The following is a 14806-nucleotide window of genomic DNA, read 5'->3' on the forward strand; positions in this document are numbered from 1 at the left end:
GGATTCCAAAAGGTAGTCTCTCAAGAGGGAGCTGCTGAGAGCAAGTGTTTGATGAAAACAAGATGGAAGCTGCATGACCTTTTATTGACCTCGTGTGACTTCTGCTATTGTCTATTATTTGAAGCAGTTATCAGTTCCAAAGAACATGTGGAGTTGGAGATATTGTGGAAGACATTTTTAGAAAAAATCTGCCACACCTATCTTATAGAAAACTTGTATTTGATAAGTAAAAAAAAGCAACAGGCACAATCTTATTTGTAAAGTTTTAAAATGTGTACATGTATACAGAAACAAATGCATACAGAGAGAACTGGAAGGAAATGGGATATCTATACCAGTTATCTCAGGGATGGGGGTGAGGAAGATATGTGAAGCTGGGCTTTCATATATTTTGATCTACATTATTTTATATTGTTTGAATCTTTTACAATGAGAATTATTAATCTATTATTTGCATAATAAATAAAATATCTATGTTGAAAATATCAGTTTTTAATAAATGGTGTAATACAGGGTCACCTGGATGGCTCAGTCGGTTAAGTGTCCAACTTTGGCTCAGATCATAATCTCGCAGTTCATGAGTTTGAGTCCGGCCTCGGGCTCTGTGCTGATAGCTCAGAACCTGGAGCCTACTTCGGATTCTGTGTCTCCCTCTCTGCTCCTCTCCCACTCATACTCTTTCTCTGTCTCTTAAATAAATGGGGGGAAAAATAAATAAATAAATAAATAAATAAATAAATAAATAAATGGGAAGGCAAGCAGGTGAAGCCACTCTGGAAAACAGTATGAAGGTTCCTCAAAAAACTAAAAATAGAACTACCCTACGACCCAGCAGTTGAACTACTAGGCATTTATCCACAGGATATAGGTGTGCTGTTTTGAAGGGACACATGCACCCCCATGTTTATAGCAGCACTATCAACAATAGCCAAAGTATGGAAAGAGCCCAAATGTCCATCGATGGATGAATGTTAAAGAAGATGTGGGATATAGATACAATGGAGTATTACTCGGCAATCAAAAAGAAAGAAATTTGCCATTTGCAGCTACATGGATGGAACTGGAGGGTATTACGCTAAGTGAAATTAGAGAAAGACAAAAATCATATGACTTCACTCATATGAGGACTTTAAGAGACAAAACAGATTAACATAAGGAAGGGAAACAAAAATATAAAAACAGGGAGGGGGACAAAACAGAAGAGACTCATAAATATGGAGAACAAACTGAGGGTTACTGGAGGGGCTGTGGGAGGCAGGGTAAGGGGCATTAAGTTCTCTACTCCTGAAATCATTGTTACAGTATATGCTAACTAATTTGGATGTAGATGTTAAAAAATAAAACAAGTTTAAAAAAATATTAAATAAATAAATTACTTAATATATGGATGCCTTCAATTTATCAGACAAAAGAGTAATTTAAGGCAACATGTATATTGTGGAGGCTGCTTTTAACTTTATCAAGTCAAAAGGGCCCACAGTGACCACCTGGCTAAATAAAGACAGGCCCATCAGGCGACCCACCTCAAAATATCCATAGGCCCTAACTAACCAATGAGCTACTTAGAACCTGGCACACTTACCAAAAAAAGGAAAATTCCAGATGTTCCATACCTCCTCACCTTCCCTCTTTAAAAACAGCCCCCACCTCTTGGCTGACAGTCTCCGCTTTGCTGTTCTGCCATCCTCCTGCCACTCCTTTGCTGTGTATTCAATAAACTTCTATCGCCTTTGTTCTGCCTCAGGTGAATTATTTTACTGCCCACACCACCGGCTCCCACCTGATCATTGGCCCACATCTGGTGGCCCCCATCTGATCAAGAGAGGCACACATATATGACATTACATAATGCCATTGATTTGGACTCAGGGATTAAAAACGGGTTTTCAGAGGCATATGAGAAATATGAAAGGGAAATTTCTAGAACCTACAATTCAAAGCTCTTTGTAAAGGCATAGCATTGGGAGTTATTCCATGCTTGGCACTTACCACATTTGCAAACCTAGCAGTAGAATAAATTTCACATGATGGAAGAAAACTAAGAATTTACAGTGGGCAATATAGATTTACAAGTGTTTAGTTGCTTATCTACATACAAAATGAAAACCCTAAGTTTTGCTGTTTAGAAGAAAGTACCAAAGTTTCTGTTGGTTTAAACAAAGTCTGAGGATCTTCCCATGCTCATTTTTCTCTCCAATATTTTGTGGCTGTGATTTTTGCTTCTGGCAAAGGCAGGAAAACTTATTCCAAACAAACTCTCTCTCTAATAATAACTAGAAAACCTGAACAAATTGTAAAAGATGTAAGTTTGCAAACACTGGAGAGTTATCAAGGCTGTGATAATTTGAGGGGCCAACATCCTTGAGAAAAGAAGAGGGAGGGCCAAAGAAGTGACCCTTCAAAGTATTAGGGAATTTACACTAGTGGCTGAAAGATTGAGCAGAATTTTAGGTAGCTGCATGGGCTGAGAGGGAAATGGGTGGTGAAAGTCTGCCAAGGAGGACCCCAGGTCTTTCACTTGGGATCCAATAGCAGATACCATTGGTGCCCTGCCCATTTCCCTCAGGCCTTCCCATTACAGTGAATGGAGGTTAACTTCCAACTACCAGTATCTCATTTGCATTTCTTTGTCTGAAGGCTATCAGAGCCCACTCTAGGTCTGGCAGGCTGAAGTGCCAAGAATTTATTCTCTCCACCCTAGCAGTCCTCAGCATTGCCCCTTTCGTAGAATAATTAGAGGCTCTTCTTCGGGAGCTCCCAGAAGTCCACAGAGGCATTAAGTTCCAGGTACTCACAATAGGAACTTCCTTGATAATGCATTCTGTTTTTGGATGCCATCCCTTTCCTGCTTACTTTACTCTCTTACTGGTGCCTTCTGGAATCACCTCCCAAATAAACTACTTGTATTTGAAATCATGTTTCAGAGTTTCTGCTTCTGGAAAAACCCCAAACTAAAGCATTTGGGCCAAGAAATGGTCCTATACAATGGGGTTTCCAAGAAAGGACTCTTGATTGGATCACTGACCAGGTGGTTAACAAGGACCATATGTAGGGTGCTGACAATCCCCGGAATGCTGTGGCACCACCACTAAGACTCTCACCTGTGAACTGGGATAGAATTCAGGTGTTAGGGCGGATGTGCTGGCTTATACAACATCACTGGCATTTGAAAGGTGGCAATGATAATTATAAAAACTGAGGCTTATTTGTTGTTAAGTGCCATAGATGGCCCCGCTACAATTTTGGGGAGCCAGGCAGAAGCTATGCTTTCCATGTGTCCAGCTCACTAGGGATTCCCTGGAGGGAGCAGTTGGCCTCAGCTGCGTACCAGGGCTCACTCATTTGCTTCTCAGGCTAGTGGCCGTGAGAGGTCAGAGTCAGCTACTCCTTGCTAGTTGACCCTGGATGGGGAGGACAGAAAGAAGTCCTTGGCAGCTGCTGAAACCTGTTGTGTTTGGAGGACTTGCTTGCTTGCCCTGAGCCGGCATTGACTGCCGTAGCAGCATTTGGTGAAGCAGAAAAACAAATTAGAATTGGCGGGCCTTAGAAATCTGACTCCTGGTAAGTTCCCCCAATAATTGCACATTGGACCCCATCGGTGCTTGGTTTCCTGCTGTTGAGTTCTTTTGAACCATTTGTTCTGGGTTTTCATAATCCGTTTGTTCAGGCTAGCATAGCTTGAGTTGTGGCAGGAGCCCTTGTAATTTGTAAAGGTACCATTGGAAAGAGGAAGGAGGTGAATGAGAAGCCAGGGTTGCTTTGGGGAGATCTCTGTTGGAATTGTGTTTGTGTGCGTATGTATACACGAAATAGGGAATGCTAGTTCTATCCCCTCCCAAAGCCCCCGAGAGAGAATATCAACTGACTGGTCTACTTTTAGTTATAAACTTATGACCAAGAGGAAAATGATTTTTATTGGAATACCAGCTGGTCTATATATGTGTTAAGCTCAGAGGAAAGAATGGCCATGAATGGCTCTCTTGGATTTCTTCCTTCTATTCGCTTGCCTCCAAACAGGGGGTTTAGGGTTTGGCTCTCTTAGCTTGTCTTAGGAAGCTGTTTGGTTCTGTTGATAAAGGCTTCCCGACTTTTGGGGGAGAACAAATGCTAACAGCGGAAACTCTGGGCTTAGTTATAGATTTGTTTCTTTGTTCTTAACTTTTGACAAGGAAGATGGGGAATACTCCTGTCCCCAACTAAAGTCATTAGGACATATTTTGAATAGATGGTGCTGAGGGCTGAAAAACAACCAGAGAAAAAGCCTATTTTGTAGGAGGGAAAGATAGTAGATGGAGGTAAAGGAATGTTAGTCCAAATTTTAAATCTACCTTGGGCTCTGCTCCTGAACCCCCTGCCACCTCTGCCCCCCACTCCCACCACTTCCTGCTCCACCCCCAGCATGCCTGGCTCTGCCCCCTCCTATACAGTCCTCAGTGTCCCCCATGCCATTAGCTCCTGCTCCTTGCCCTCACTATCAAAAAGCAAAATGCACCCCAAGCCATTGGGCCACCTCCTTATGAGGTTCAAACTGTAGCTCCTCTCAAGTCAACATGAAGGGGCCCAAGAGTTCCCCAGCTTTAAACCACCCACTTCAGACTTCCCCACAGGAGTCCCAAATGAAATTGATGGTGGGGAATAATTGATTTTTAGTGGATACAGGTGCAACATATTCGGTATTAAAGGTAATTTAAGTTTGTTGGTTTACTTAAAATAGACATGTCTTTAGAGTTATCAGGGGCGCCTGGGTGGCGCAGTCGGTTAAGCGTCCGACTTCAGCCAGGTTATAATCTCGCGGTCCGTGAGTTCGAGCCCCGCGTCGGGCTCTGGGCTGATGGCTCAGAGCCTGGAGCCTGTTTCCGATTCTGTGTCTCCTTCTCTCTCTGCCCCTCCCCCGTTCATGGTCTGTCTCTCTCCGTCCCCAAAATAAATAAACGTTGAAAAAAAAAAATTAGAGTTATCAGCATTAAAATTAAACTTTTATTCTATCAAGTTTACTAAAGGTCAAATAAACTTGTGTTACTTGTGTTGCAATTTGTCAGCAAAAAGATGACTTCAAATGATAGTTTTGTCTATTCCTAAAGTTTTCATGGACAATTAAGAACAAGGAGGTTGAATAATAAGTTTTATTTAAAGCTTTCAAAATTTGAAATTTTGGAGTTTTGCTAAGCTAAATGATGAATTGGGTTGAATTCATTGGCTAAGTCTTTCTCAAATATGATAGAATATTAAAGCATTGATTACTGAACATAGGTTTGTCTGCTTTTGGCTTCTTATTGCACAGACACTGAGGATGCTTGGGTCTGTTGGTAAACCTGCTTTGTGATTTAATTAAAGTTGTGCTATGAAAAAAAATTATAAAATGTATTCATAAATTTCTTATCTAAAGAATTGTGGTGTAACAGTTTGCAATTGTTTACCACTTGGTTTTCACTTGAGGCTAAGGTTTCTTTTATTTATTTATTTAATTCCAGTATAATTAACACACACGCAGTGTTATATTAGTTTCAGGTGTACAATATAGTGATTCAACACTTCCATACGTTACTCAGTGTTCACCATAAGTTCTCCTCTGGTAACCAGCAGTTCTCTGTAGTTGAATCTGGTTTTTTATTGTTGTTGCTTGTCTCTTTTTTTCTTTGTTTTGTTTTGTTTCTCAAATTCCACATATGAGTAAAATCATACGGTATTTGTCTTTCTCTGATATTTCACTTAGCATTATACCCTCTAGATCCATCCATGTTGTTGCAAGTGGCAAGATTTCATTATTGTTTTATGGTTGAATAATATTCCATTGTGTGTATATACCATACCTTCTTTATTCATCTATCAATGGTTACTTGGGTTGCTTTCATATTTGGCTATTGTAAATAATGTTGCAGCAAAAATAAGGGTGCATGTATCTTTTTGAATTAGCGTTTTTGTTTCCTTTGGGTAAATACCCAGTAGTGTAATTATTGGATTATATGGTAATTGTATTTTTAATTTTTTGAGGGAACTTCGTATTGTTTTCCACAGTGGCTGCACCAGTTTGCATTTCTGCCAATAGTGCAAAAGGGTTTCTTTTTCTCTACATCCTCACTAACATTTGTTTCATGTGTTTTTGATTTTAGCCATTCTGACAGGTGTGACACAGTATCTCTTTGTGGTTTTGATTTGCATTTCCCTGATGATGGGTGATGGGCATCTTTTCATGCATTTGTTGGCCATCTGGGTGTCCTTGGAGAAATGTCGGTTCATGTCTTCTGCCCATTTTTAATTGGGTTATTTGTTTTTTTGGCGTTGAGTTATATAAGTTTTTTTTTTAAATATATTTTGGATATCAACCCCTTATCAGATATAACATTTGCAAATATCTTCTCCCATTCAGTGGGTTGGTTCCCTTTGTGTTTTGTTGGTGGTGTCTTTCACTATGCAAAAGCCTTTTATTTTGGTATTGTCCTAATAGTTTAATTTTGTTTTTGTTTCCCTTGCCAAAGGAGATAGATCTAGAAAAATGTTTCTTTGGCTGATGTCAGAGATTACTGCCTATGTTTTCTTCTAGGAATTTTATGATTTCAGGTCTCACATTTAGGCCTTTAATCCATTTTTAGTTTATTTTTGTGTATGGTGTAAGAAAGTGGTCCAGTTTCATTCTTTTGCATGTAGCTGTCCACTTTTCCCATTATCATTTTTTTGAAGAAAGTCTTTCTCCCATTGTATATTCTTGCTTCCTTTGTTGAAGATTAATTGACCATATAATTGTGGGCTTATTTCTGGGCTCTCTATTATGTTCTATTGATCTATGTGTCTATTTTTATGCCAGTACCATACTGTTTTGATTACTACACCAACGTAGTATATCTTGAAATCTGGGACTGTGATAACTCCAGTTTTGTTCTTCTGTTACAAGATTGCTTTGGGTATTTGGGGTCTTTTGTGGTTTCATATAAATTGGAGTGTGATTTGTTCTAGTTCCATGAAAAATTCTGTTGATATTTTGAGGGAGATTGCATTAAATTTGTAGATTGCTTTGGGTATATGCACATTTTATCAGTATTCTTCCAATCAATGAGCATGGAATATCTTTCCATATGTGTCATCTTCAATTTATTTCGTCAATGTTTTATAGTTTTCAAGGTACAGGTATTTCACCTCCTTGTGTAAGTTTATTCCGAGGTATTTTATTATTTTTGGTGCAATTGTAAATGAGATTTTTTTTTCAACGTTTATTTATTTTTGGGACAGAGAGAGACAGAGCATGAACGGGGGAGGGGCAGAGAGAGAGGGAGACACAGAATCGGAAACAGGCTCCAGGCTCTGAGCCATCAGCCCAGAGCCTGATGCGGGGCTCGAACTCACGAACCGCGAGATCGTGACCTGGCTGAAGTCGGACGCTTAACCGACTGCACCACCCAGGCGCCCCTGTAAATGAGATTTTTAAAAAAGATTTTAAGTAATCTCTATATTGAACATGGGGCTAAAACTTATTGCCCCCAGATCAAGAGTTGGATGGCTCCGCTGGTGTCAGCCAGTGCCCCCAAGATTATTTTCTTAATTTCTGTTTCTGCTATTTCATTATTAGTGTATAGAAATGCAACAATATTCTGTATATTGATTTTTTTTATCCTGTGATTTCACTGAATTCATTTATCAGTTCTAGTAGGTTTTTTTTTGTTTTTTTTGTTTTTTTTTTTGGTGGAGTCTTTAGGATTTTCTTCATGTATTATCATACCATCTACAAATAGTGAGAGTTTCATGTCTTCCTTACCAATTTGGATGCATTTTATTTTTTTCTTCTCTGATTGCTGACGCTATGACTTCCAGTACTATGTTGAATAAAAGTGGTGAGAGTGGACAACCTTATCTTATTCCTGATCTTAGAGGAAAATATATCTGAAATTAAGACTTCAATAGATAAAATTAACAGCAGAGGATTAGTAAACTGGAAAACAAACCAGAAGAAAATCCCCAAATTGAAACATGGAGATCAGAAATGTAGAGTATGAGAGACATTTCCAGAAAGACAGATTGAAGTACTTTGCTCCTTCCACTAAGTACAACTAAAATCCCTAAGCATTATATATAAAACAAAAGTAAGAAGACCTTATCTGGATCTTAGGAATGACATGGTTGTGAGTTTTCCCTGGCTTTTCTTTATCCTAGACTTGATGCTGGAGAAGTTGGCAACCTGGAAACATCAATAAGCACAGACAAAAATCCTCAATAAAGTCTGCTCTCTCTAGCCAAAGGGCCAGGAAAAGAGCAGCCAAGAAAAGAAGAGAAACAAAAACAAAAACAAATTTGAGATGGTGGAAGAACAGAGGGGGAGAGAGAGAAAGAAAGGAAGAGAATCTCAAGCAGGCTCCACAGTGCAGAGCCTGATGCAGGGCTTGATTGCACAACCCTGGGATCATGACCTGAGGCCAAATCAAGAGTTGTACACTCAACCTGAGCCACCCAGGTGCCCCTTGACAGAAAACTTTTTTTTTTTTTTTTAGTAATTGCTACAACTTAGTACCAGATACTTCGCTTAAATTTTTTAAAGTTTATTTATTTATTTTTGAGAGAGAGCAAGTGGGGGAGGGGCAGAGACAGAGAGAATCCCAAGCAGGTTCTACACTGTCAGCACAGAGCCTAACACAGGGCTCAATCTCACAAACTGTGAGATCATGACCTGAGCCGAAATCAAGAGTCAGAGGCTTAACCAAATGAGCCACCCAGGTGCCTCAATACTTTGAGTGAGGGGCAGAGAGAATAGGAGACAGACAGAATCCCATGAGGGGCAGAAAGAGAGAGAGAGCTCACCCAGAGTGGTTCATGAGCTCACCCAAAGCAGGGCTTGTGCTCATCTGAAGCGGGACTTTAGCTCACCGGATGCAGTGCTTGAACTCACCAACTGTGAGATCATGACCTGAGTCAGATGCTTAACTGACTGAGCCACCCAGGCGCCCCCTTAATAGAAAACTTTTAAAAATACAATTGATTGCTCTACTCCAGCCAAACACCACAGAAAAAAACATGGTTCTACTTCCACTTCTGCTAGCAAAATTCAAGTGGGGATCTGAGATTTCCACCCTACCAAGGTTCTGACAAAATTACTCAACCTCTGACTAGGTGGTACCAGAGAAGGCTGAGTAGGGAGCTGGGGCTTTCATCTCTGCTGGGTGATAACACTCCTCCCTGTTGTATCCATCTGGAGATTTTCATCCTCATTTGTAGTAATGAGATACCCCTCCCTCTTCCTGCTGGTGTGGCATTTTGAGGCCATGTGGAGAGTCAGAACTTTCATGCTGTCCACAGACAACATGGACTGAGGCCACTCCACTCAAGGTCAGTCAGGCCATCTGAGGTAATAGGTAATGAAGCAATCCTGCCCCTCCCATGCAGGGCTGGAGGCCTAGTGCGGAGTCAGAATTGCCAACTCTGCCCAGAGGTGAGGTGGAACTCCTCTCTGACCTGGGTGTTAACATAAGCTGCGTGGAGATCGTGGACTCCTCATTCCCCTGCCTTTCCCACCAGGGTAGTATCAGAGGAGTCCTAGTGAAATAGAATATTTAAGTAAGACCCAGAGTCTTATAAATGTCCCCAAATACTCAGGTTTCAATAATAATAAAAAAATTACTTGTCAGACCAAGAATCAAGAAAATATAATTTAAAAATGTCAACAGATGCCAAGATAACAGATCTTGGAATTACCCGATGATGACTTGATTTGAATTTTTTAGAGAAAAAGCGAGTTTGGGGGAGAGGGGCAGAAGGAGAGAAACTTAAGCAGGCTCCACACTGAGCGTGGGCTCGATACCATGACCCTGGGATCATGACCTGAGCCGAAATCAAAAGTTGGTCACTCAACTGACTGAACCACCCAGGTGCCCCCCTACGATGATTTTAAAGCAGTCATCAGAAAAATGCTGTAATGAGCAATTACAAAAACACTTGAAAAAAAAAATAGAAAGTCTCAGCAAATAAATGAGACACAAGGAACCAGATCGAAATGTTGTAGCTGAGAAACACGACAGTTGGGGGGAAAACCCCCCACGGGATGGGCTAAACAGTAGAAAGGAAGGAATTGAGGGAAAAAATCGGTATTCTTGAGTAATAGAAATTATCCAATCTAAATAACAGAAAATAGATGGGAAAAGAATGACCAGAGGATCAAGGACCTTTTGAACTATAACAAAAGATCTAGTATTTATGTCAAGAGTCCCAGAAAGAAAGAAGTGGGCAAGGCTGAAAAAGTATTCAAAGACATATGGTTGAAAACTCCCAAATTAGGCAAATGATCTAAACCTTCAGATTTGAGAAGCTGAATGCATCTCTAAAAAAGATAAACCCAAAGAATATATACTAAGACACAGTCAAACATCTTTTGAAAATCCAGCCACCCACTACTTTTTGTAAAGTTTTACTAGAATGCAGTGACACCCATTCATTTACACGTTACCTACTTTCTCACTACGATAGCAAACATATACGCTTAAAACATATAGAGGAAAAAATACAGTGAACCTTCATTGATTCATCACCTAATTTCAACTATTATTATCTCACAGCCAATCTTATTTGGTCTCTACTCCCCCTCTCCTCCCTTCTGCTTCTCCCAACCCCTCTGGGATTATTCTAAGGCAAAACCAAGGCACCGTAACTTTTCCAGGAATCCTTTCCTGTAACTGTTGAAAGGGAGGCAATATTCTTTCTTCCACTAGTAGAGTATAATCCAGGACTGTAAGCAACCACTTTTGCAACCATTCAGAACGTTCTGGTGACTTCCTATCTCATCCAGAACAAAATAATCTACAAAGCAGGGGTGTCTGTCTGGCTCAGTCAGTAGAGTATGTGACTTTTGATCTTGGGGTTGAAGTTTGAGCCCCACATTGGGTGTGATTACTTAGAAATAAAATCTTAACACCCCCCCCCCCCCCCAATGATCTACAAAGCCCTACATAATCTAGCCCCTGGATCTCTCTCTAACCTCATTTCCTAACACTCTAACACCCATTCAGCTTCAACTATACTGGTCTCCTTGCTGTACGACGAACATACTAAGGATGCTTCTGCTTCTGTGGCAATTACTATCTCCTCTGCTTGCATAATCTTCCCTGGGTTATTATCTACATGGGCCTCTCCCTAATTTCCTAAGAATTTTACTCCAAAAAAAAAAAAAAAGGTTACCTATTTATTCAATATTTACTGAGCACCTTCAATCTTCCTGGCACTGTTATAGGTTCTTGGGATATGCAGTGAACAAATTAAAACATCTCTGGGATCACGGAGCTTACCTCTCAAAGGTGTAAAAGTAAACTCCTAGAGAGAAACAGCAGAGAAGGGAAATATGGAAGGTGTTAACAAGGGAGGTTGTGGCAATTTTAAGTAGTCAGGGAAGGACTCACTGAAATAAACATCTGAAGGAGAGTGAAATGTGCATATCCAGAACAGGAAGGACTATACTTGGTATGTTTGAGAATAAGGAGGCCAGTGAGGCCACAGAACTACAGAAGAGAAAGTAGCTGGTATTGTTGTCAGAAAGATGTAGTGGCATAGAAGATATCATTATCTATTTAAAGTTTTTTTTTTTTTTTTTTTTTTTGGAAGGGAGATAGAGAGCAAGCAAGGGAGGGACAGAGAGGGAGACAGAATCCCAAGCAGGCTGTGTGTGGTGTGTGGAGCCTGATGCAGGGCTCAATCTCCCGAACCACGAGATCACATCCTGAGCCAAAATCAAGAGTCAGACGCTTAACCTATTGAGCCACCCGGGCGTCCCAGACAGTAGATATTGTAAAGGTGATTATAACGACTTTGGTAGACTGGTATGGAAGCCTTTGGCTTTTGAGATGGGTAACTTGACATTGAGTTTTAACAGGCTCACTCTGACTTCTGTTTGTAGACTGGGAACAGTTAAGATGGATGATTGATTCCACTGATGGTCCAAATTCTCTACCACTGCTTTTGTCCCCACCTTTTGCCATGTAATCTTGTAATATCCTCCGATGCAGATGCTAGCACCCAGCCACATGCCTTTCTTTGACCAACGGGGTATTAGCAAATTGGCCCTAGGGACACCATTCCCGAGGGGCAGGATAAGCCTCAAAGGCTGAACTGCCTTGCTTTTAAAGATATCTAAACTCATGTTTTTTTCTTTTAGGTTTATTTATTTAGAGAGACTGCGAGTGGGGGGGGGGCAGAGAGACAAAGACACAGAATCCCAAACGGGCTATGTACTAACAGCGCAGAGCCTGATTCAGGCCTCAAACTCACGAAACCGTGAGATCATGACCTGAGCCGAAATCAAGAGTTGGACTTGGACAGTTAACCAAGTCACTCAGGCACCCCAAAGATCTATAGGCCCTTAAAGGTTTATGTCATTCAATCTAATGCATCTCACTTTCAAACATGTAACCAATCCACTTTTCTTACATCTTAAAGGCTGTTAATTAGTACAACTGAATATGCAAGGTCACCATCTGCAATGGCAAAATTTATGTAACTCAAAAACTAGGACTACAGTATGTAATTTGAGATTATCTAAGGTCAGTTTATTTAAAATGTACTATCATTTAGAGTGTACTCTTAAGAAAAAAATCAGAGAAATCCTCTGCACAGGCCACCTTAATGTAATTTTTGAGTGCGAATTAACCCTAAGATTATTGTATTGCAGGGGACCAAAGGAACATGCAAAATACCAGTTAAGAATATGTGACTCCTTCCAGAGCTAATAGCTTTTGTATAATCCAGGCCACTATTCCACTTGTGCTTTTCATCTATTAAACATACCTGTAACTCTGAGATAAATACCGTAATATTCCTTAGTTTTACAAATAATATAGTCAAGAACAGACTTAGTGACATTCCAAAATCATGCAGCTTATAGTAAGGGCTAGTTTTCAATCTAGATAGTATGGACCTGGAGTTGAGATCCTTATTCTGGCAACAAAAATTTATACTATGCCCTAAAAATCTGCTTAAAATCTCTTAGCGTTAATTTTAAATTTCTAAAAAACCCCAAAACTCTTCTCAACAAACAATGCAAGAACTGGACATCCACATGCAAAGATTAATCCTTCACAAAAATTAACTCAAACGGATTAGATTTAAATGCAAAACACAAAACTTTAAAACTCCTAGGGAGAAAAGCTAGATGATCTTGAGTATGGCGACTTTTTAGAGACAGTAATGCCATAACCCATGAAAAAAACTGACAATCTAGACTCTCTAAACATTAACTGCTGCTCTGTGAAAGGTCAAGAGAACAAGTCAAGCCAGACTGGAAGAGAATATTTGCAAAACACAGGTCTAATAAAGGACTTTATCCCAAATCTACAACTTTTTTTTTTGAGAGACCACACACATATGCACACACAGGGGAAGGAGAGAAAAATCCCAAGCAGGGTCCACACTGTCAGTGCAGAACTGGATGTGGGGCTCGAATGCAGTCTGACATCATGACCTGAATGGAAACCAAGAGTCAACTTGGTTGACTCAACTGACTGAGCCACCCAGGTGCCTTACAAAGAACTTTTAATGTATCTTTATCATTTAATCTAGCAATCACTTGTTTTCTACCCAAAAGAATGGTAAGCTTAGGTCCAAAAAAACAAAAAAACCCACACCTGTCCATGGGCATTTTTAGCAGCTTTATTCAAAATTGTCAAACTAGGAAGAAAGATGTTCTTTAGTAGGTGAGTAGATAACCTATACTACACCCAGACAATAGAATACTAATTCAGAACTAAAAAATGAACTATAAAGCTATGAAAAGATGGGAGGAACCTTAAATGCACATTACTTAAGTGAAAGCCGCCAATCTGAAAGGCCAAATACTGATTCCAATTATAGGACATTCTAGAAAAGGCAAAACTACAGAGTGAAAAGATTGGTGGTTGCCAGAGTATGGATGGGGAAGAAGAGATCATAGGCAGAGCTCAGATTTTTAGAGCAATGAAAATACTCCAAATTCTACAACGATGGATGGATTACACATTTGTCCAAACCCAAGAACGTATTACACACAAGTGAACTAGAACAATCTATGGACTTTGGGTGATTATGTCAACATAGATTCAGTAAGCATACATACCCACTGGTGAGGGATGTTAACAGAGGATGCTATGTACGTGTGGGGGCAGAAGGTACATCCATGTCTGTACCTTCCTCCCAATTTTGCTGTGAACCTACTACAACTCTTAGAAGTCTCTTTAAAAATTTTTTTGAGAGGGTGCATGTGCACAAGCAGGGGAAGGGCATAGGGAGAATTTCAAGCAGTCTCCATGCCCAGGGCAGAGCCAAACACAGGGCTTGATCTCACTCATGACCTGGGCCAAAATCAAAAGTCAGATGCTTAGGGCACCTGGGTGGCTCAGTTGTTAAGCATCTGACCTTGGCTCAGGTCATGACCTTACAGTTGGTGAGTTTGAGTCCGACATCAGGTAAAAACACGAGCCCCAGGCGAGTCCTGCTTCTCTCGCTCTCTGCCCCTTTATCTCTTGTGCCCTCTCTTGCTCTTAAAAGTCAAATGCTTGAATCACCCATACATCCCAAAGTCTTAAAAAACAATAATAAAAAATAAAAACCCTGATGCAGAGTCCTAAATGGATCAAGTATAAATGAAACCATCGGCAAAAGCCTGACTTTTGTCAAGTCACTTGATAACTTAAACTTGGCTGCCAAGTATTCTGGAAGTTATTTTTATTTATTCATTAAGTTTTTTTACGATTTTATATTTTTAAGTAATGTCTACACCTAACACTGGACTCCAATTCAATACCCCAAGTTCAAGAGTTGCATGTTCTTCCAACTGAGCCAGCCAGGTACCCCTCTGGAAGCTTTTCTG

Source organism: Herpailurus yagouaroundi, unplaced genomic scaffold (genome assembly GCF_014898765.1).
Source record: "Herpailurus yagouaroundi ecotype Mexico unplaced genomic scaffold, PumYag 140, whole genome shotgun sequence".
Classification (NCBI taxonomy): Eukaryota; Metazoa; Chordata; class Mammalia; order Carnivora; family Felidae; genus Herpailurus; species Herpailurus yagouaroundi.